This window comes from Papio anubis, chromosome 9 (genome assembly GCF_008728515.1).
Source record: "Papio anubis isolate 15944 chromosome 9, Panubis1.0, whole genome shotgun sequence".
Taxonomy (NCBI): domain Eukaryota; kingdom Metazoa; phylum Chordata; class Mammalia; order Primates; family Cercopithecidae; genus Papio; species Papio anubis.
Genome location: NC_044984.1, coordinates 120,611,366 through 120,633,618, shown reverse-complemented (window position 1 = coordinate 120,633,618; position 22,253 = coordinate 120,611,366). Strand labels below are relative to the sequence as shown.

The following is a 22,253-nucleotide window of genomic DNA, read 5'->3' as shown; positions in this document are numbered from 1 at the left end:
CTTTCTTTTTTCTTTTTGAAATTTTTTAGTTGACAAATGAACACTGTATATATTGATGATACACAACCCTATATTTTGAAATATGCCTGCCATACTTTATAGAAATAAATCAAGCTAATTAATGTATGCATTGCCCCATACTCATTTTTTTGTGGTGAAAACATTTAAAATCTACTTTCTTAGCAATTTTCAAGAATACCATACATTGTTGTGAACTACAGTCACTATGTTATACAATAGTTGTGAACTTTTTCCTTTTATCTAACAAAAAATTTTTATTCGTTGATCAATTTTTCCCCAACTCACCCCCCATCCCACAGTCATTATGTTCTATAGAGTCACCATGGACACGGAATTATCATGTACTGAACATTTTCTAGGAGAAATAGAGATAAATTTCTTCAAGCCTCTTGTCACAACATTATCATCCATCAACGAATACATAAACTTGTCTTACGTGTGCTTCTGTTTAAAGACACCTTATTTAATATATAGCACCAACTCATTAACACTGAACTCATGACCAGCCCCGCTGTCTGTCACTCATGCCTGAACGAAGCGTCTTTGCATTTTCTCCATCAGGTACCTCACACTGCCTTCTTGTGGCAGACAAGACTTCAGCACTATACTTGCAGTCCACGTTAAACAGCAAAATCATCCATGAAAGAAACACAAAAATGCAGTCTGGCACTAAACAGACTACAAAAAGGACACTTGTTTATGGTATGAGAGCGAAAACAAGAAAGCAGAGTGTCACCTTCTTCTATCGAAGGTGAAAACTTAAACTTTTTTTTCTGTTCCATGTATGTTCTAAAATGAGCATAAAAGCACCAGGAACATTGATTTTGGAATTATAAGTACATTTTAGCAAGTACATTTGCAAACACAGTATCTGTAAGTAAGGAGGACAGAGAGTGACTTTGTTTGCAACTCCCAATAATTTAAACAATAATTAAATTAATGCATTTTTCTGCATCTCTCTGAGTCTCTGGTTGCAATAAATAGGAAGTGATTGTGACTTTCTTAGAAAAGCAACATAATGGAAGGATATGGGAAAACAGAAAGTCAAGGCACAATGTAAAGGAAGAGAAAAGATACGAAAGGAGAATCTCCTAGGATTAGGTTGCATTCATTTCTGCATTCCTACATATTTACAGAATTGTTATGTGCTAGGCACTGTTCGTGTCTGGGATACAAAAGTGAACAAACCAGGTCTCTGTCCATGTGGAATTTACAGTTTATTAGAGAAGACAATAAAATGTTAACATATGTTGGAAGTGATATGTGCTATAAAAACCAAAAGCCAAGTCAGTGGGCATCTGGTCTGCCAGGGATGAGAGTAGGCAGGTGGCAATTTTAAGTCCTATTTCTGCTTCTTTAGCAAGTCATGTGAACTCAGACAATTTTCTTAACTTCACTGCATCTTACATGGTTTCATCTGTGGCTTGGGTATAACAAAAACACCTAACTCATAGGGTTGTTTGTAGGATTTTTAGGATTATTGCAGGTGAAGAACTTGGCACGGCGCTCAGCACACAGTAGGTGTGTTTTCTGTTTCATGCTTATGATAATATGCTATTACAATAATGATACAATTGCTGCATAGCTCCTCTGAATCACCACCAGTGCTGGGCCTGTTGAAGATTTGAACTTTCCTAACATATTTGTCAATGGAGAGATTGTCTTTGTCTTAAAGAATATGTTTTCCATAATTGTAGAATAAAGAAAAGGCAGTAACAGAAAACCCAGTCTTGAAAGATATTTAGTGTCTCCATTGATTTTTTCAAATATTTTACATATATTTTTCTTTCTCATCTTAGGAGAACAAAATGGCTGTGTTCTACTATGCAGCATTTATAACTTTCTTGCTATAGAGAATGCCTTATGACTAAACCTGATAAGGAACAGAGCTTTCTCTTTGTGGTTTTCAACAACATAACCCAGATAGAAACAAGGCTACAGATATTTATGCCTCTCCTTTGTCTCTCTGAAAGTTTAAAATCAACCCCTAATTAATCCGGAATACACTGTGCACGATTTTTTCTAAAGGCTGTAATAGCAGAGACAGGCTAGCTAGCTATTCAGTTATCTAGTGAATAGCTATTTACCAAACCTCTTTTTTTTTTCTTCTCAAGCTCACAGTTATACTCTATTTACAGCCTCCCTTGCAGAGGAACTAGGACCTAGCTGAGAAAGGTGAGTAGAAGCCATACCACCACCTCCCAGCCTGACCTATAAAACATCTCATGGGTAGTTCTGCACACTTGGTTGCTGCCACTCAGAAGATGCTTGTTAAAGATGGAGAAGTCACAGGATGGAAAGAGCCTAGGTTCTTGGATTAGTTCTTGGTGGATCTACTCACCCATCAACAAAAACAACCAGATTGGACTTTCAATGAGTGAAAAGTAAACTTCCATGGGGCTCTAACCATTACATATCTTGAGGCTCATTACTACAGCATAGAGCTTTACCCTACATGAGAGATTGGAAACACCTAAGAATTGACTTTAGTGACAGACCTTGATTTCTTCATGTAGTATAAATGTCTCAGATCTTTACTTACTGATTTCAAAGAAACAAGGACATCACTGCTCCCATATCCTCATAAATATTGCAGGAATTGAAAACATTTTTGGGACTGCAACCTAATCACACTGATAGTAGAGAAAACGGCTGTGCAGTTGATTTGGTTGTGCTGTGTCCTGGGATGGTCCCTTCCATTTCTGTTGAATTTACAGTCTCTGTTAGACACACAGTACATCCAACGAAAACTGATCTTACATCTATAATTATGCATTGTTTTTAGTAAACATCTGGGAAATGTATTGGCTTGATAATTTCCAGTGAAAATGTGTCCTTCCCTTCCATTCTCTAAAACTTCCCTGAAGCCGTTAATTAACTTATTTATCCCTGACCAAACTGTGAATTTGGGGAAAGAATGTGTAAAATCAATTCAAAAAGCATAAAGGGCAGTCGGGATGCTGCTATTAGGAGAGAGAACCCTGCATATGCTTCAGGCCTGGGAGAGGTGTCCCAACCTTACCTGCAATTGTGAACCACAATCACATCTCCTGCTCCCAGCTCTCCAAATTTCCAGAGACAGACACTCCACAAGCCAGACTCCTTTGCCATGACACTGCTCAAGACGTGCTTCATCTATTTCAATTTCTGATTTGCACTGAGGAGAGAAAAGCAATCTATCATCTCTTAGGGGAAGAAAGCCATTTGGAAGAATCTATTTTGTGCATTCATAACAGCATTGCTGGTTCTTGATGAATCTCAAATAACGGCAGCAAAAGAAAGAAATAGGGAGACAGAGGGGGGGGGAGGAAGGATGGAGACAGGAAAGATGGGAGGAAGGGAAGGAGGAAAAGAAGGAAGGAAAGAATAAGGGAGGGAGCAAGGGAGGGAGAGATAATCCTATGAAAGAATCCTCAGAGTTGCCCATAGCCCCAGACACCCTAAGTAGTCAACAGACAAATTTATTTACTTCTTTTCATAGGTGGAAAAACAAACCATGTAAGTAACTTTTCACATACAAGTGAATTTGAGGCACCTGAGACTTTAATGTGTGGACAGATAATAAAAATTCTGTTGAAATTTTTTCATGTATCTGTGCCTAAAATAATATTCTGAGATGTTATCATCTTTTAATTCAGGTTCTCTTTGTAGTTTTCCTTTTTCCACCCCCTTCCTGCCCAACAGAGTCAGATTTCTGTTCATTGCCTCATGGAAGGTATGAGGAAGAGTGGAAAACAGAAATACCTTATTATTTTTTGGCACTTAATTTATAAAGGGCTGGTTCTTAGGAGGCAATGATAGCTACCACGTACACAGTTAGCATGTGCTGGGTGTTATTTCAAGTTCTTTGTTCTTAACTCATTTAACTCTTACAGCAGTTCCATATCATCTCTATGCTACAGAACGGGAAAATGAGGCACAGAGAGGTTAACGAAGTTGCAGGTGTGTACAGATAGTAAGGGGCAGAGGCAGGGTTTGAACAAAGAAGTCTGGCTCTAAAGTCCAGACTCTGTGTCACCCCACTGTAGGGTTTTATAACACTACGATGCCTCACTATGCTAACATGCTTTTCTCAAAACCTAAGTTGAGTTTTTGAGGAGATAAATGGAATATGGTTGTCAAGTTTTGGTAAGATCTTTTGCTTACCAACAGTAAGAGAGAAAGACTTGCACACTCAAAAACAGTGTCCTCCTCCAAGTGCCTGGGGGAGGAATGGACCTAGGAACAAAGAGGACCTCCAACCAGATCTTGGCAGGGCCTCTGGAGGAAGAGGGGGAGAAGGAAGGGCTCTGTGTGCAGCTTCCAGAGGTCCCCAGTCCTTGAAAGAAGCCGATTTTCCATAAAACTGATGAGCTGCTGAACCTTCATTGGCTTAGATCTATCTCTCAGTCCTCAGGAAGAAGTGCTGGCCATGTGTTCACACTGTGACATGCAAAAGATGCTTTAATTACGGTCCATCAAGACCTTTGTTCAATGAGGTTGATGCAAAAGTCATTGTGGTTTTTGTCATTACGTTCAATGGCAAAAATCTTAATGACTTTTGCACTAACCTAACAATTTCTCCTCTGTCACGCATCCCCAAGTTGCATGATGGTCCAGTGGCTGCAGGCAAGTTTGCCATGTGGCTAAGGGTTCTTTGAGTTGTGTGTGCATTTGTCTGGGTTTAGTGGGATGTATTTATATGGCTGAACTCAGTTATCAGTATAGCTATGGTACCTGTCCTGCTGTAGGAGGAACTTCCAGGAGTAATTCCCCCCACTGTGTCAACCCACTCAAAGGTGCTGGCTCAGGGTTTATTTCCTAGTATGAGCTTGTTCTAGAAGTGAGTCTGACGTGGATAGTGCAGGAGAAACAAGTTTTGAAATGAATGGAGGGAGAAACTTGTTTATAATTATTGCTCCAATCATCAGAGGTATAAAACTATCCATTAAAGATTTGGTTTTCATCAATGCTTAGTCACAAAAAGATTTCTGATGATTCAATGTTATCTGCAACATGTTTGCGTTCCCCACAATTCATATGTTGAAGCCTTAACCTCCACCCTCCCCTCGTGGGTGTATTTGGAGATGATGCTTCTAAGGAAGTAATTAGAATAAATGAGGTCATAGGGTGTGGCTTGATCATACAGGATCAGTGAATTTATATTGAAAGGATTGGATGTCTTTTGGTAGTAAAATATTTTGACTTTGATTGTCATCAAAAGCATCTTGAAGCATCTCGAAGGCAATTCTTTAAAATTCCTTTTTAATTCTTCTGTGTTTGTTTATATGTTTTTTTAAAAATCAAACATTCCCAGTTACATCAGTGTATATGTCAACTTCCTGGCAAGGCCACCTGATTATCGTGGTATTGACGAGAAAGCACCCTCCTAGCAGCACAGAGCCTCATTCCTTTGTGTAGTTCATGGGTCTCTGAAAAGCCTCCTGCATGGGCATTAATTGCTATTCAGAGCTAACTCTGGAGATTTTTGTCTTTCTGAAGGTTTGCCTGTCAGTGTGACTGGATTATCTGGCTATTAAACTGTGGTCCTTTCAGCATGCCAACCCTCTAAAGAGACTGTGCTAGCAACTCAAGAGATAAACAAAGAGGTGACTTTCTGTAAGTGTAAGCAAACTCCAGCCTTACTCTTAGAAACAACTGACAATCCAATGTGCTACTTAATCAATCTGCAAACAGCTACTGCGTGGCCTCTGGGTGCTGGACACTATCAGAACATTAGCACTGTGGGAGTTCAGTCAGGTTGGTGGGGAAAATATTGCTTATAATAGCCACAAACCCTCTTGGAAGGCCTGAGAGTTTGCATAACTTTGGTAATAGATCTGGCTGCAGGTGGCTTGTTCACTTTACCTTTAGTTAAATAAATTACAGTAGTAACAAAGGAATGTGGGAAGTTATCTATCTAGATTGTTTACTCATGTGGTCCTAAGACTAACCTTTGATCTACTGTGGGTGCTTAATTGCTTTCTACTCTGGAGGTCCACAATGTCAATTACCCTCTAGTGGTGTTGACTCAAGCCTTTGTCAATTAGTCTTTATTGAATAAATGCGAGTCTCGCTGGCAAGTCGAGGCCGCGGTCCCAACTGTTTACAGAACTCTGCTTGGAGTCTGTAAGCAGCTCAGACACTCAGCCGAACTCGCAAAACAAAATATCTGTGTGTCAGCGTACTTCATTCATCCGTCATTGGGTCAGGGTCTGCGGGACAGACCCCCGCATAGCACCATGCTGGGTAACATCCATCAGATGAGGATTTTAAAAGTTAGGCTGTTGGGTTTGTTTTAAGGTGATGTGCTTTCTAATTTTGAAGTTTGAGAATTTGGAGAAGAGAGGAATTGAGGAGTTGGGCCAGAGATTAAGCACATTTCCTGCTTTGTAATGGAGAAGAGGATTAATAAAACATAAATTGTGAACAATCAGAATAGAAATGATGTAATACTTAAACATTATGAGATTAGAGGTGATTGGCGTTTTCTTTTTATCCTTTTTATGTTTTGGCCAATTATTAAATATTTCTTGCATAGTTAAAATAAGATGAAGGTAAAATAGTACCTGTATTACTTAGGATGCTTCAGCTCTAATAGGATAAATACCCAACCAGCAGCAGCTTCACCCAGAAGGAATATAAATTGCTTCTTTCGCAAGAATTGGGAAATCTGTGGTTCTGTGCCTTTGTTCAGATTTCCATGATGTCACGTCAGGTTTAACCACTTTTCCTCTTTCTTCACTGTCATCCTCTCCGTTTTGGCTTTTTCTCCTCTTGGCTGACATCTCATGGTGACTAGATGGCGGGAGCAGTGCCAAGCATTACATGTGCGTCCCAAGCAGGAAGGAAGAAGGTGACAAAGCAGCTTTCAGCTTAGGGGTTTCTCCAGCAGACACTCCCCCTCTGGCTGAAGAGAGGCCACGAAAACCAGTGTCTGCTAAAAGGGAGCTTGACGGCCATGATTTTCAGCTGTGGCCAATCAGAATCTATGTACTGTGGGTGGGCTGTGGCCAATCAGAATCTATGTACTGTGGGTGGGCTGTGGCCAATCACAATCTATGTACTGTGGGTGGGCTGTGGCCAATCAGAATCTATGTACTGTGTGTGGGCTGTGGCCAATCAGAATCTATGACTATGGGTGGGCTGTGGCCAATCACAATCTATGTACTGTGGGTGGGCTGTGACCAATCAGAATCTATGTACTGCGGATGGGCTGTGGCCAATCAGAATCCATGTACTGTGGGTGGGCATGTTGGACTGCCGTCCACGTAAGGATTCTATCAGCAAGAAAATTCCCAGATGGGTAGACAAGTAAAAATGTCTGCCCCTACCTTCACCACCCTCCTTTCCTCTCGTGTCGAGAGCCCTAAAGATAACCCGATTCTCAGCTGGGGCTCTTTTATGAAGAGCCGGTAGCCATAAGAAACAGGAGAGAAAATTCTGATTCTGAATGTATCGACTTAGCCTCTGACACTGCACACAATGCTGTACCCCAGAGCCCCCACTTTTTTTGGGTAGACGGCCGTCAGAATCCAAAAGTTATATTATTCTGAAGATCTGTTTGTTGTTAACAACAAACATATATAAATAGAGGCCCATATACAAGTAAAACAAACGGAAAAGGTTTGTTTATGCTTCTAAGATTCACTCTAAGGGGTTTTTTGAATTCAAAATTGTTTGTTTTACTTGTATATGGCCCTGTGAATTTTCCAATAGAAAAGAGTCATGCTTCCGTGTAAGTGCAGAATAATAGCAAAAGAACATGTCCCTGGAGAAATTGGAGACAGCCAGTTCTCTGCTTGAGAAAATCTTATGGAGAAATGTATTTCTTTCACACATCTGTGGGAGAAAGATAAATAAGGAATGGGGGAATGCAAAGAGCCACTTCCAATCAATTAATCCACCAAAGCCACCTTTTGCAGATGGCCCTGTGATTGGTGTCCTCCATCCTGCAGCCTTGGCTTGATGCTTAGGTCTTGTATGTATGTGAGCTGAGCAGTCTTCTCTTAAGATGCCTGAAGTCCCACTACTAACAAGATCTTTAAGCGTTTCCCTTTCTAATCTTCTGCTGTGAAAACCAAAACAGTTCTTCTAGGGCACAAGAAGAATAAATAATACAAGGGGACCCTAATGTTACATTGGTGGGATGAGATTAAAGACACTGTTTTGTTTTTTGGTTTTTCTTTTTTGTTTTTGTCTGTGTGAGACGGAGTTTCGCTCATCGCCCAGGCTGGAGTGCAGTGGTGCGATCTCGGCTCACTGCAACCTCCACCTTCCAGGTTCAAGCAATTCTCTCGCCTCAGCCTCTTGAGTAGCTGGGATGACAGGCATGAGCCACCATACCTGGCTAATTTTTGTATTTTAGTAGAGACTGGATTTCACCATGTTGTTCAGGCTGGTCTTTAAGTCCTGACTTCAGGTGACCCACCCACCTCGGCCTCCCAAAGTGCTGGGATTACAGGCATGAGCCACCGTACCCGGCCTAAAAATGCTTTTATTCCTTGTGAAAGAAATTGACAGAAGGAGCATCCTGGACAAAGTAGAACAATCAGAAAGGTCACACCTTATGCTGCTGTGTGCTTCTAAAAACCGCACAAGCATGAAAATTACGCTGGTCAAAATGGCTCAATAAACTCTACAGAAATAGTGTTTTCCTCTAAGGTCGCAGATCACCAGTCATTTGTTGTACCAGGACCTGACATATATCTTCCTTTACCACCCCCTTTTTGAGAGATTACCAACACTCAATCAAGGTGAGGTTTTCTTGCTGCAGCTATTATAACAAACTCAGCTTTACTTCATCAGCATGTTTGTCTGACGGTATTTCTGGGGTAGCTGATAGTTGACACTAGGAAGCCTAAGATTAGAGCCATAATTACACATTTAAGGTCTCCTGGTGTCATAACCATACTCTGCCCTTTGAGGAGAGTAAATCAACCACTTGGTATTTCAGCCACTGCTTTATGGCTTTGTATTGGTATTTTCCCATTTTGCCCACTTAAACTCTTTCAGCAGTGGTGTCTGTGCTCAGGTCAGAGGCAAATCTGTAATTCCTATGGATGGTGGATAGGATGTCGCCATTAGAATTTCATAGACAGGAGGGAGAAGAAACACCAGTGAAGAAAGAAAGTCTTTAGAGGACCTCAAGTCATTTAATACCTCAGAAAGCCATAATGTAAGACATAAGAGATGGATTTTAATTAAGCTGATATCCTCGATGTCAGGCCAGCCTGCAGCGTGCTCTCCCATGAGTGTTTATTGTCCCACTTTCCCACATAAAACGCAGGGCGTTTCATCTGTGGAAATTCCTTGAAGGGAGTTTGGCTCTCAGCTGTTCTCAGCCTGAAGAGGAGGTTCAAGTAGGTATTGGAACTCTTGTTAAAAGGTTAAGTTTTCTAGAAATAATGAGTGGTCAACAGATCCTACTAGGTAAGAAACAATCTAACTGTTTCTGAAGAGTAGAAAATAGAAGAGGCAACACTTAATCTAAAAGATTACTCATCATGAAATTTGAGGCATGTCAAGAGGTTGCCACTCAGATCGTAGCAGACCCAAGGCCCAAGCAGAAGACTGCGGCTGCCTGGGTGGAGGATGTCAACCATGAGAGGCAGGTGCAAAGTTGGATTTCCAGAAATAACACAAGGAGCTAGGGAGTGTGCCAGACTCATTTATGGCCTCTGGATTCATGGCCAGAAAAGTAGGTAAAGAGGCAGCTGTGGCTACCGGCTGATAGGCCTCCCAGCAGGCAAGACGTCTCTAGGTGGTTTGTGGTCCACACTGACTGGGGTCTCACTGAAGTAGGAGGTTGCAGGGTCACACCTTCACTAAGTATCTTCTTTCACTTTCCTCCCCAACAAGAGCACTGCTCCCTGTGGATTGCCTGAAGATTTAAGCTACTTATATATACTTAGTTGTCATAAAATACCATGAGGACTGTGTCGCTTATTGGGTATGCTCACTCTCATTTTTACAAGGATACAAATTGGCTTATTTTTATTTTGTTTTGTTTTATTTTATTTTATTTTATTTTATTTTATTTTATTTTATTTTATTTTGGTGAGTCAGTTCCTGCCTCATGAGGCACAAATGTAAATCCATCCCAACCCACAGAATAATAGCAAATCAACAATGAACCTCCCCACCCCACGGGCCCCAGGATGCTGCTCTGCAGCTGGTTCATACTGAAGTTCTATCTGAGGTCAGAGACTTACACATTTTAAGGATTTTGTTTTATTCCAAGCCATTTGTTTTTCCTTCTGTATCAGATTTGCCTGTATATGAAAATATGCTGCATAAATTATAATCTTTGCTCCTAATGTGTATTGCTAAGTTGCTTGTCACTTTTAGCAGCAGATTCTGTTTAATGACCATTCTCCTTTTAATTCAAGTGTTAAGAATCTGTAAAAGACAAAGTGCATATGGTAATGCTTCCTAACCCCTTGTTAATTTATCTTGTATTAGTATGCTCAGTAGCTACCGTATATAGCATGAATAGAGCCTACTCTGTTACACTCTCCAAAATTATTGTGCTAATGCAATGAGACAATCATTGCTCAATAGCAAAACAGTGTCTGACATATGCTAAGTGATCAATAAAAATCAGCTAGTACTTTTATTAAAGATATTTAAGTTATTCACTTATTAACTCTGCAAGGAATAACTGTACAAGAGGCTCTGTGTACACCAGTCGAGAGAAAAGGCATGTTTATCTAGACTAAACTTAGTCTAGGTTTTGAGATCCCAGGAGCATAGACAGATACTGGGGAAGAATAAGATAAGTTTACACAGTCTGGCCAAGATGGTGAAACCTCGTCTCTACTAAAAATACAAAAAAAAAATCTGGGCATGGTAGAGGGTGCCTGTAATCCCAGCTACTTGGCAGGCTGAAACAGAGAATTGCTTGAACCCAGAGGCAGAGTTTGCAGTGAGCTAAGATCGCGCCACTGCACTCCAGCCTGGGCAACAGAGTGAGACTCCATCTCAAAAAGAGATAAAAAAGAGATAAGTTTACACATGTTGCTTGAGCTTCTCTTTAATTCATTTAATTTTGTAGTTATACAACAATAGATTAGCTTGGTTTTAGCTGTATTTACTCTTGGAGTTTAACCCATCAATGGATGGCTCATTCCTGGGAGAACAGGAAACGACAGCACACTGTACTATAACTGGTGACAAAGTGCTTAGTGGCAGAGCCAGAATCAACAGCCATCTGCTGCCAGTGTTAGCATTTTTCTGTGTCAATAATAGCAATATGCACTGCGATGTATCCATGAGTGTTTACTCCATCACAGATAACTTATTTAATTTGCCCAAGACCCTGGTGAGGAATTAGCCTCATTAAACAACTATTTATGAAACAATCTTAAATCAACATGGGAGATCCTCAGACTCCAGATTTTGTGCTCATTGTATATAGTTTTTTTCCAGGTCTTGCTACTTTTCAATATTTTAGGTGACAGAATTATCATTTTAAAAAATGAACTTAACAGTGCTAAGCCTTAAGTTCGATGTTATGTTCAGAGAAAGCTTTCCAAAAAGGGAAAAGCAATGAAAATACAACCTTGTCAAATTTGGTACTTTTTTTTTTTTTACTAATCCTCAATTTCGTTTTCTATTATGGTTTTAAAGTTAGAAAATATATATTTTAACCTTTTTGTTATTTCTTTGCTTTAATATTGAAAGCCTCTCAGGGGTGTACTACCCAGAATCTCTGCTCACATTTGCCTGCCGTACCTTTTCCCTCAGAGACACAGGCGTTTGTATCACCTGCCCCTCTCTGAGCTTTTGCCAAACTGCCCCCCACCAACAACCCCACACACACACTGGTGCAAGGCTTCACATTTAGCTGCAACATTACCACAGGTTGATTGAAGGATCTCCTGGAAGTGCTGCCTCATCTCTCTTCCACATGGCCAAAGTCAAAGCAAGCAGAAAGAGGTATATAGAAGCCCCTCCACTGAAAATTCAGAAATCCCACTGGGAATTTATTTTTTCTCATTCAGAAAAAGGTGACCTTTTACTACCCTCACAGAGAAAGTAGAAATTTTCTCTTCTCAGAAATATCCATGAGGATTGATACTGGCTATTGATTGAAGTTTAAATCTGACATTCACTTCTATTATTCCATGAATATCACATGTTCCATGGATCTTGACATGTTGACAGTGTCTAGTGCAGCCTTAGACTGCAGTCACAGCAAGAAGCTGAGGACTCGCCAGTAGAACATTCTTGAAACAAACTTCTTAAATGTTTTCTGAAATGCATTTAAGGACATTTCCTTGCATATCCTCATTCATTTATCTAAATCCCTATTTTGCTAAATTCAAACCTTAGCAGTACAAACTTTGAAGACAATATGTTTTCATATATTCACTACTCACTGGAAAAATTAGTGCTTCCTACTATTTTTCCTAGAACTGTATCCTTTAAAGGTCTGGAAAGCAGTGGAAAGGCAGAACAATGGGTCTAATTACAGAGATGTTCTAGTTTTAATTTTAATCACTTAGTAGTACCCAGACTATTATTTATGTGATCATGAAAAATAAAAATAAAAACTAATTATGTGGGTAAACTCTGATTTTAAAAACCATTTTTCCAATATTTAGCCTTGTCAGCATACATAAAAGAAATATTTTGCATTTATAATATTTTAGGGGCTAAAGTACACTGATTAAATGTACTGTTTTGAGTGAATCATAAGTAATGCAGCCTTTACACTTTGGACTATAAAAAATGCCATTCACATTTAATTACATCTCATCACCAATCTTTCTTAACGGCCACTTAAGGCTTTAAACTCATCAGAGCAACATCCGGTTATAAAAAGGGTCTTCCAGTGTGGCAATTCCTCAAGGATCTAGAACTAGAAATACCATTTGACCCAGCAATCCCATTACTGGGTATATACCCAAAGGATTATAAATCATGCTGCTATAAAGACACATGCACATGTATGTTTATTGTGGCACTATTCACAATAGCAAAGACTTGGAATCAACCCAAATGTCCATCAATGACAGACTGGATTAAGAAATTGTGGCACATATACACCATGGAATACTATGCAGCCATAAAAAAGAATGAGTTCATGTCCTTTGTAGGGACATGGATGCAGCTGGAAACCATCATTCTAAGCAAACTGTCTCAAGAACAGAAAACCAAACACTGCGTGTTCTCACTCATAGGTGGGAATTGAACAACGAGAACACTTGGACACAGGAAGGGGAACATCACACACCGGGGCCTGTTGTAGGGAGCAGGGAGGTGGGAGGGATGGCATTAGGAGATATACCTAATGTAAATGATGAGTTAATGGGTGCAGCACACCAACATGGCACATGTATACATATGTAACAAACCTGCACATTGTGCACATGTACCCTAGGACTTAAAGTATAATAATAAAAAAAGAGAAAGCCAACTGTAGAGCAAGAGAAATAAAATTAAAACAAAAACAAAAAGCAAAAACAAATGAAGAGGGTGTTCTAGTCGAGTAACACCCACTTTCTAGGTGTATGTCAACAATGAATTCATTCCCTAATTACCTTAGCAAAGGTGGGTTGCATGCTTTCTAAGGGCCGGGTGTTTTGTTAGGTTTATTCATACTTGTTTTATAACTTCACATATGTTAGCATCATCACTTTGTAGGAAAGAAAACTGAAGATTAGAGAGTTTAAGTCGTTTGCCCAAAAAACACTTTATCAAGTTTGAATTTGGATCTGTGGCTTCCTCTGTAACCAAATACTCCAATTTCAGTGTCAATTTTTCTCATTGGAAAGTGCATTGAAATGGTGTTTTAGTGGGTCATCCTACTAAATGCTTCCTTCCTTCCTTCCTTCTTTTCTTTCTTCTTGACTTTACTGGGGTTTAAAAAAATCTCTTTTTCTAGCAATACAAACGTTTGAGTAAGCAAAATATTTCTGTCAAAGTGATAATTTGTGTATGTGAAGCAAAACATCTCAACTTACTGAAAACTTGATTTTTAAATTCCAAGCCTGCTCTCCAGTTGTTGACACACATCTGAATCTCAGAGGAACGTTTTGGCCCAGGGAAAGATGTGGCAGTCATCAGCCTAAGGACAGTACCTGGAACAAACAAACAAAAAAGTATAAAAGTGGGTGAGATATCAAAAGAGAGTGTGTAGATTGAGAAGACCAGTTGGCTGAGATAAAAAAACAACCAACCAACTAATCAACCAAAAAACAAGACAGCCCTCAGGGAACAGGCTTATGCAGAAGGCAGGCAGAGGCCCGGGAACCATGCCGGAGTAAGGAGATGGCAGCTGAAGTCAGAGAGAGGCTTGGTGGCTGAGAAAACCGCAAGAAATAAAGAAGAGTTGGGTATAAATCTAGTATCTTAAATCTGAGTTATCAAGGTCAACCTTTAACCAAAATCAATATCTAAACATTGCCAAAAAATAATAGCAACCCATTGGACAACCGTCAATGCCCATTGGATCCTGAGATCCTGGTCTCTAAAACTAACTCAGCTGGAAGAATCCAGGACTCGTTGGAGACTGACTTGTTCCAAGTCTTGGGGCAAAAATAAATTCAGAAGGTGGTACCAACTTGCCGACATTGCTGGAAAGCAAGAATGCATTTTAAATTTCAAAAGAAATGCTAAAGGAGCAGAGAAATTTAATAAAGGGCTTTTAGGAGCCCAGTTGTTCAAAGCTTTAAAAACAGAACTCACAGCAATGAATTATTGAAATAAGTTGAGTTAATGAAAGGTGGTGAGTTAATTATATTCAAAGGAAAAAAGGATTCAAAAGGGAGACTATAATAACATATTTTTATTGAAATAAGTATGTGGCATTTGTGTGTGTCTCTATCTAAGTGTGTGTGTGGGTGTGAGAGAGAGAGAGAATTTTACTTATTCTGTTAATTACATGGCTGTATGTATGTGTGACAAAATTAATGATATCAATTGTATGATGTTTTAGAATATGTTGAAACGGAACTATAGTAATATGTTTTATAATAACTGACATTTTATGTATTCTGTCTATTATTTAGGATTTATTAAGTAATAAGACAAGAACAGCCATTTTAAAATGTCATTTAATTTCTCTAAGGAAATTTAATGACTGTGGAACTGAATTTGGTACTGAATGTTCAAAAGCCTAAAAGTTTTTTCAAAGTCTTTATGTATATTTAAACAAAACCACGTCAATTTTGTTGTGAGTGTTCCTCATTTTCTACTCCTGAATGCACTGAATGACTGTTTTTTATTCTAGTAATGATATGGCTATATGTGCATGCAACGAAATTAAAATTAATTACATCAATTGTATGATTTTTTTGTCCCAGAGGGCCTGGATTAATAGAAGTCCAGTTTCAATCAGGCAATTATCAACAGTGCCCAAACAGGACTGAAATATTTATTTGATATGTCAGTAAAGGTGGAGTAGGATGACCTCAGCGGAGCCAATTCAATTGATTGAGCGTTGAGGCAGGAATACTGGAAGGTGTGTGTCCTTGAGAGCATTAGTCCCTAAAACGAAAGAGCCAGACAGAAACACAAGAAGTGTGCAGAATGCCAATGTGTGTGTATCTCATAATGTCTGGAAGATCAGTGTCCCTGCCAGGAAGGAAGAATATGGAAAACATGCAGAACAAAATCAGTAGCTAATGCATCAGTCTCACCAAGGGCTAAAGCAACTGAGCAGGAGGTCTGACTCCAATCAGAACTGGGCAATGTGGGACTGGAATCCAAGGTGCTGGGCTGTAAGGTCATTGCGCTTTGAAACAGGGACAAATAAAACACTTGAAAAGGCCGAACAAGGCAGTCCATGGGGTGAGAAAAATCACCCAGTGTATCTGCTGCTCCAGAGCTGCTCCCAGCTGAAAATCTCTAATCTTTAGCTAATTGAATCCCACTGAGGAGGTAACTTGTACAATTTTTGAAGAATAAATTCCAATATGTCTGGTATAGTAATTCCAATTTTCTGGAAATATTAAAATGATTTCCTTAGTATCTCTTTAAGCTCAGGAAAATTTAGAATCAACAAAACAGATGATGAATTATATCAAATTTGTATATTGTATTTATTTGCTAAGGTAAGAAGCAATTGGGGAAGTTTTTGGTACTTAAAACATTTGTAATTGTTAAGACAATTTGTCTTATTAGATTACAGATTCATCATTCTTTTCCAGTTAAAATGCAATTTAGAAATCAATTTTTGACTTTTGTCTTTAAGTTGAAAAGTATAAGAAATTAATCTAAATACAAAAACAATAATAGAATGTAAAAATAACATTTATTTATTATATTTCTGGGCTTGTTTAAATGCTTAAGATAGTTTTGCTTATTAACTAGCATATGAATTGCTTTAAAAGAGAGTGGATATATTCAATTTACAAATACTGTTTAAAATATTTAAAGAAATTTAGTTAAGGCTTTCAAAATTGTCTTATAAATATTGAAATAGATTTGCAAATAAAATATTAAACTTGTAAGTTGAACATAATGACTTATGGAAAATCTTAAGTTTGGCATTTTATTTACTTGAATATTTTGATTAGTAATTTAAAAGGCAAGGAGCCACAGATAATCTTCTCTATGCACTGAAGCCACCCTTCAAGGCAACAACTCATACTAACAAAGTGGAATGAGCTGCTACTGGGACACGGACCACTCTGGGAGGGTAGGTGGAAAGAGAGGAGCAGGAAACAGAAGCTCATTCATGGAAACCAAAAGGAACAATAAACCAGAGCTGCCAAGAGAAGCACAGAGGATCTTCAAAATATAATACTAAGGGGAATATAGATCTAGACCGCAGTACAATATTTGTGAATTTAAAACACATGCATACACAACCTGTAATTATACACTATGCAAAGATTCAAAGATACCACACAAGGGCATACGTCAAGCACATGGGCACCTCCGCAAGGAAGGGGTAATGGTAGATGAGAGAAGGGAGAAAATGAGAGGGCCTGGCAGGAACAATCGTGATAGGACCATAAACTTAGGAGTAGGATCAACCAAACCCATGGCTGCCTGTGTTTTAAATTGTTTTAAAAGAATAAAGAAAAGAAAACAAGGACAGAAAGGAGAGAGGGATGAAAATGAACTAAGAACCATACACTGGGGTTGATTCTATCCTGATCTGATCTGCAAAAGGCCCTTCAACTCAGCCTTCCTGTTGCAGGTTGGAAAAGATAGATAGATAGATAGATAGATAGATAGATAGATAGATAGATAGATAGATGGATGGATGGATGGATGGATGGATGGATGGATGGATGGATGGATGGACGGACGGACGGACGGACGGTTGGATGGACAGATGGACAGAGGGATGGAGGGATGGATGGATAGATACATAGATAGATAGATAGATAGATAGATAGATAGATAGATAGATAGATAGATAGATTAGATAGATAGATAGATAGATAGATAGATAGATAGATAGATAGATAGATAGATAGATAGATGGATGCACAGTTGGATGGACAGATGGACAGAGGGATGGAGGGATGGATGGATAGATACATAGATAGATAGATAGATAGATAGATAGATAGATAGATAGATAGATAGATAGACAGATAGATAGTTTCTAGTGGGAAATATATATATATATATATCTCTCTCTCTCTCTTCAGACTCACCTGGCTCAATAAAATACCACACTTCATGTAGTTACTATTATAAGAGCGACTTCTTTCTTTTGCCTGTCCCTTCACTGGGATCTGATAAACACTAAATACTGGTGATAATTATGAGAATAGTAACTGGAGTCTGCATTTCCAAATGTGTGGATGAAGATAAGGTTCCCTTCTCAATTTTTTTAATATTACCATTTCTCACCATCCCCTAAATTTGTACAAGTCATTCTGAAATGAAACACCAACTATTCACACATTAACTGAAGCAATTATTTTTTTGCCCCTTCTTCCCTCTTTTTGTTCCAACCATTAAGAAATGTGAGAAACTAATTAGTCTTTATGTAAATTTAAATTAAACCATGTAAATTTTGCTGTGGGTGTTTCTCCTTTTCTACTCCTGAATGCTTTCAATGAATATTATTTATTCTGGTAGTTAGATGGCTGTATGTGCGTGTGATAAAATTAAAATTAATTGCATTGATTATATGATTTTTTTTTTGTTCCAGGGAGCCTGGATTAATAGAAGCACAGTTTCAATCAGGCAGTTACCAATAGTGCCCAAACAAACAGGACTGAAACTATTCATTTGATTTGTCAGTAAAAGTGGACTAGGGATTTCTACAGAAGCCTCTGACATTCCCACACTTTACCTCAGGACAAACTTCGAGGTGGGAAACTAGTCAACAAAATAAAGGTAAGAGTTTCCAATTTCCAAAGGTGGGAATTGTCTCTGTAGGACAGAAGTGCAGAAACACTTTCCCATAGAGGACCAGATGGTGCATATGTTAGACTTTGTGGAAGAAGAGGCAGAACTGAGGATATAATAAAAGTACAAGAAAGAAAACTCCTGACTTCTCCACCCCATCTGCTATTGCCATGTTACTCACCACTTCGGATGCTGGGCTGCAGTGCTGTGAGCCTGCCAGCTGGGTGGAACCTCTGGGAGTGGAGGGGGAATCAGGGTGGAGCTTGGTGTCTGCAGCCCACAGTGCTTGCCCACTCAATCCCTGACTGCTGGACATGACAAAAACAGGCAGCTGTTTGGAGTTGGCTCAGAGGCCATGGTCCACTGATCCTTACTCTAAGGAGTCACAGTCACATCTACCCATAAGATGAACCATTCATGGCTAAAGATGCTTAATTGAGACAAGGGAGTACAATAATTACTGGATGAGACAGCAGGTCTTTAGTCTGGTGATGGCAGGAACAATGGATTCACCAAACCCCTTTAATTTTCCTGCTAGCCACACTACTGGACTATATTGCCCAGCATTCCTTGCAGTTAAGTTGGGGTCATGTGACTGGGCTCCAGCCAATAAAAATGATGTGAGCCTGGCAGTAGAACTTTCTGCAAGGTTCCAGATTCCAGGGTGACCATAGCAGCTGTGTGTTATGGGGTCATAATGCAGAAAGACCAGGATCTTCAAATAACTACATAAGGCAGAGGTTTCCCCACTGCCCCCCACACTTGGGATTGTAATGCAAAGAATAAATAAATGTTTACAATGAAAACCACTGGCAGCTGGGGGTTGTCACAGCAGTGAAAAGACTGTGACTAACAGAGGCAGCAAGAAATAGAGGGGAGAGAGAACGGTGCCCATGTATGTTATCCTGCAAACGGGGCTCACTGTCCAATGTGCTGGAAGCCTGTACTATGACACTGGGTTTCTGAGAAAAGGAAAGCTTTATACTGCAAGTTGACTCACAAGGAGACAGGAGTGAAGGTCAAACCTGTGCTAGTTTCTATTGGGAAAGGTTCACGGGGTGGATTCTGAGATTAGTAGGTAATTGATGGAAGGAAAGGGGAGGTCTGGAAAGTCCTTGGGCATGTACAGTTATCTTTTTGCACTAACTCATGTGCAATTGCAGGGGAAGTTAGTATGAAACATGCAGTGAAAATTCAGGCTGTGATGTCAGTAGGCTCGTCCTGTACAAACTCCAGTCATCCATACCAGTTCCAGCTGATTTCAGTCAGGTCTTTTATCTCATAAGCAAAGTTTCAGTGCTTTAGCAAGTTGTTTCTTTTCTTATCTGCCATCCCACAACCTCAAGAATTTCTGTAAGCTACTGGTTTCTTCAACTTTTGGGGGCAGAGTTTCGTGTGTAACCCACAAAGTCCTAATAGTTCCATAATGAGGGACCCACACCTCCTAGAAAGGGGATGTTTCTGAGAGGGTCATCACTGAGGAGCAGAGCTGGACTAATACAAGATGAGACAAGACATGCCAACATCGAGGGCAGCCTTCTCCATGAGAGGCTCTCATTTTCAGATAGAAATAAGCTGTGTTTTCTCCATTTCATCTGCCTCCTGGTAAGCTATCATCCTGTGGAATCTTTGAGATGAGGCACCCATACTGTGCTCTGAAAGGAACAATAAAATTACCTGAGAGTCTTCAAAATAGGTGAGAGATAAAGGACAATGTTAGAAGAGGAGTATCCACAAAACCATGAGCATACAGAATAAGAAAATATAAACTGAGAATAGAGGGAGTCAGCAACAGTGGAACACGTGGATTTTACATAAATGTGCCCTATATGAACACCACAGGATAGCCAACCTTATGTTGTCTATCATAGAGGAGTCACTGGGGAAATATCCTAGCAAAATTACCATGTTTAATATGAAATTTTCAACAATCAGAACTTACAGAGTACAGTAGTTAAGAGTGTGGGCTTAGAAGGAAAAAAATCTGGTATCATTTGCCAAGTCTGGGACCTAGAGCAAATTTTCACCAAGCCCCTTTCATTTTCCTGCTAGCCACATGACTGGACTACATTGCCTAGCATCCCTTGCAGTTAGGTTGAGATCATGTGATTGGGTTCTGACCAGTGAAAATGATGTAAGACTGGCAGTAGAATCTTCTGCAAGATTCAGGATTCCAGGGTGACCATAGCAGCTGTGTGTTATGGGGCTATAATGCAGAAAGACCAGGGTCTTCAAATGACTACATAAAGCAGAGGTTTCCCTGCTGCCCACCCCCCTACAGATCCCTGCCGCATTTTCTCATCTGCTAAATGGGGATGATATTATTCTTTAATTCATAGAGATCTTGTAAGAATTAACCTAAAAATTTAGATACATTTTTAAAATGTGGCATTTATTAGGCAGTTGATGAATGCTAATTATTACGGCATTTAGTAATGCTTTAATAATAGCATTGGAGGTGTGAAAGTTGATTTGGCTGAGAAGCTCAATTGAATGGAAGCTCAACTGCCTGTTCCCATATACAATATCAAAAAAGTTATTTTGAATATTCATGGGATACCAAGAATAATCCAAATGGGAGGATGAGAGCCCCAGCCCAATGTCAGTACCTGTTTTCTCTGGGAGGCTTCTTTGGAAAACCAGATATCTCATAGTTGGGCAGGTCTCCGCACATAGGCTTTACAGATCTTAGATTCTATGCCTTGTCTCTCTCACAAGGTCTCAATTCTCTGAGCTGAGTGCTGTTCTGCTGTTCATTTAAGAGTCTCCAAGTGGAGCCCATCATAGGCTAAATTGCCAAAACCCCTGGTACAGGTGTATGACTTTAGCTCAGACACCAGCACAGCCTCTGCTCTGTTCCTGTTAGCCCTTGATGTCATCCAGAGATCTGAGCTGTTGCATCTTGACCTCCAGGAGTTGATTCCCTTGGGCCTAGGTCTTGTTTCCCAGGTCTGTCTCCATGCATGGCCTCTGCGCTGGGGCTCTTCCTGCCAAACTGCAAGATCTTTATCATCAAAGTATCCTGGGGCCAGGTATCATATTTACACAGGAAAAACCCAACACATGGTCATGACATTGTAGTAAAGAGTCTTGAATTTAGATGGAGGAGGAGAAAGAAACCTGTCCTGGGAGACAAGATTCCCAAAGTGCACCCTCATCTCAATTAAGAGGCATGTTAGCTCTGCTGTCTAGACATTACTAGAGGGGAGTGAAGGGAAACAGATTTCAGGTATAGTGTTGTCTTTTTTTTTTAACTTTTATTTTAAATTCAGGGGTGCATGTGTAGGTTTGTTACATAAGTAAACTTGTGCCATGGGGTTTTATTGTACAAATTACTTCATCACCCACGTATTAAGCCTACTACCCATTAGTTATTTTTTTTGATCCTCTCCCTCTACCCACCCTCCACCCTCTGACAGGCCCCAGTGTCTGTTGTTCCCCTCCATATGTCCATGTGTTCTCATCATTTAGCTCCCACTTATAAGTGAGAACATATGGTATTTGGTTTTCTGTTTCTGTGTTAGTTTGCTCAGGATAATAGCCTCCAGCTCCACCCATGTCCCTGCAAAGGACACAATCTCATTCTCTTTTTTATGGTTGCATAGTATTCCATGGTGTATATGTCCCACATTTTGTTTATCCATTCTATCATTGATGGGCATTTAGGTTGATTCCATATCTTTGCTACTGTGAATAGTGTTGCAGTGAACATATGCGTGTATATGTCTTCATAATAGAATGATTTATATTTCTTTGGGTATATACCCGTAATGGGATTGCTGGCTCAAATTGTATTTCTGTCTTTAGGTCTTTGAGGAATTGCCACACTGTCTTCCTTAATAGTGGAACTAATTTGCACTCCACCAACAGTGTATAAGAGTTTCTTTTTCTCCACAACCTCACCAGTATTTGTTATTTTTTGACTTTTT

The 22,253-nt window shown here is 39.6% G+C and overlaps 1 long non-coding RNA gene across 2 annotated transcripts in view; it reads right to left on the bottom strand.

Moving 5' to 3' along the window:
- The window catches only part of LOC103876146, a 33,474-nt gene extending 13,028 nt beyond the window's left edge, over positions 1-20,446 (bottom strand). Inside the window, exons 1-3 of one of the 2 annotated variants that reach the window (XR_635244.3) lie at positions 20,267-20,446; positions 13,971-14,087; positions 3,044-3,178 (exon numbers count right to left, since the gene is read on the bottom strand). This is a non-coding gene — a long non-coding RNA (uncharacterized LOC103876146). Of the gene's footprint in view, positions 1-3,043; positions 3,179-13,970; positions 14,088-18,505; positions 19,022-20,266 lie in introns of those variants that run through there. The other variant, XR_635242.3, reaches the window with a different exon arrangement.
- Positions 20,447-22,253: the final 1,807 nt, after the last annotated feature.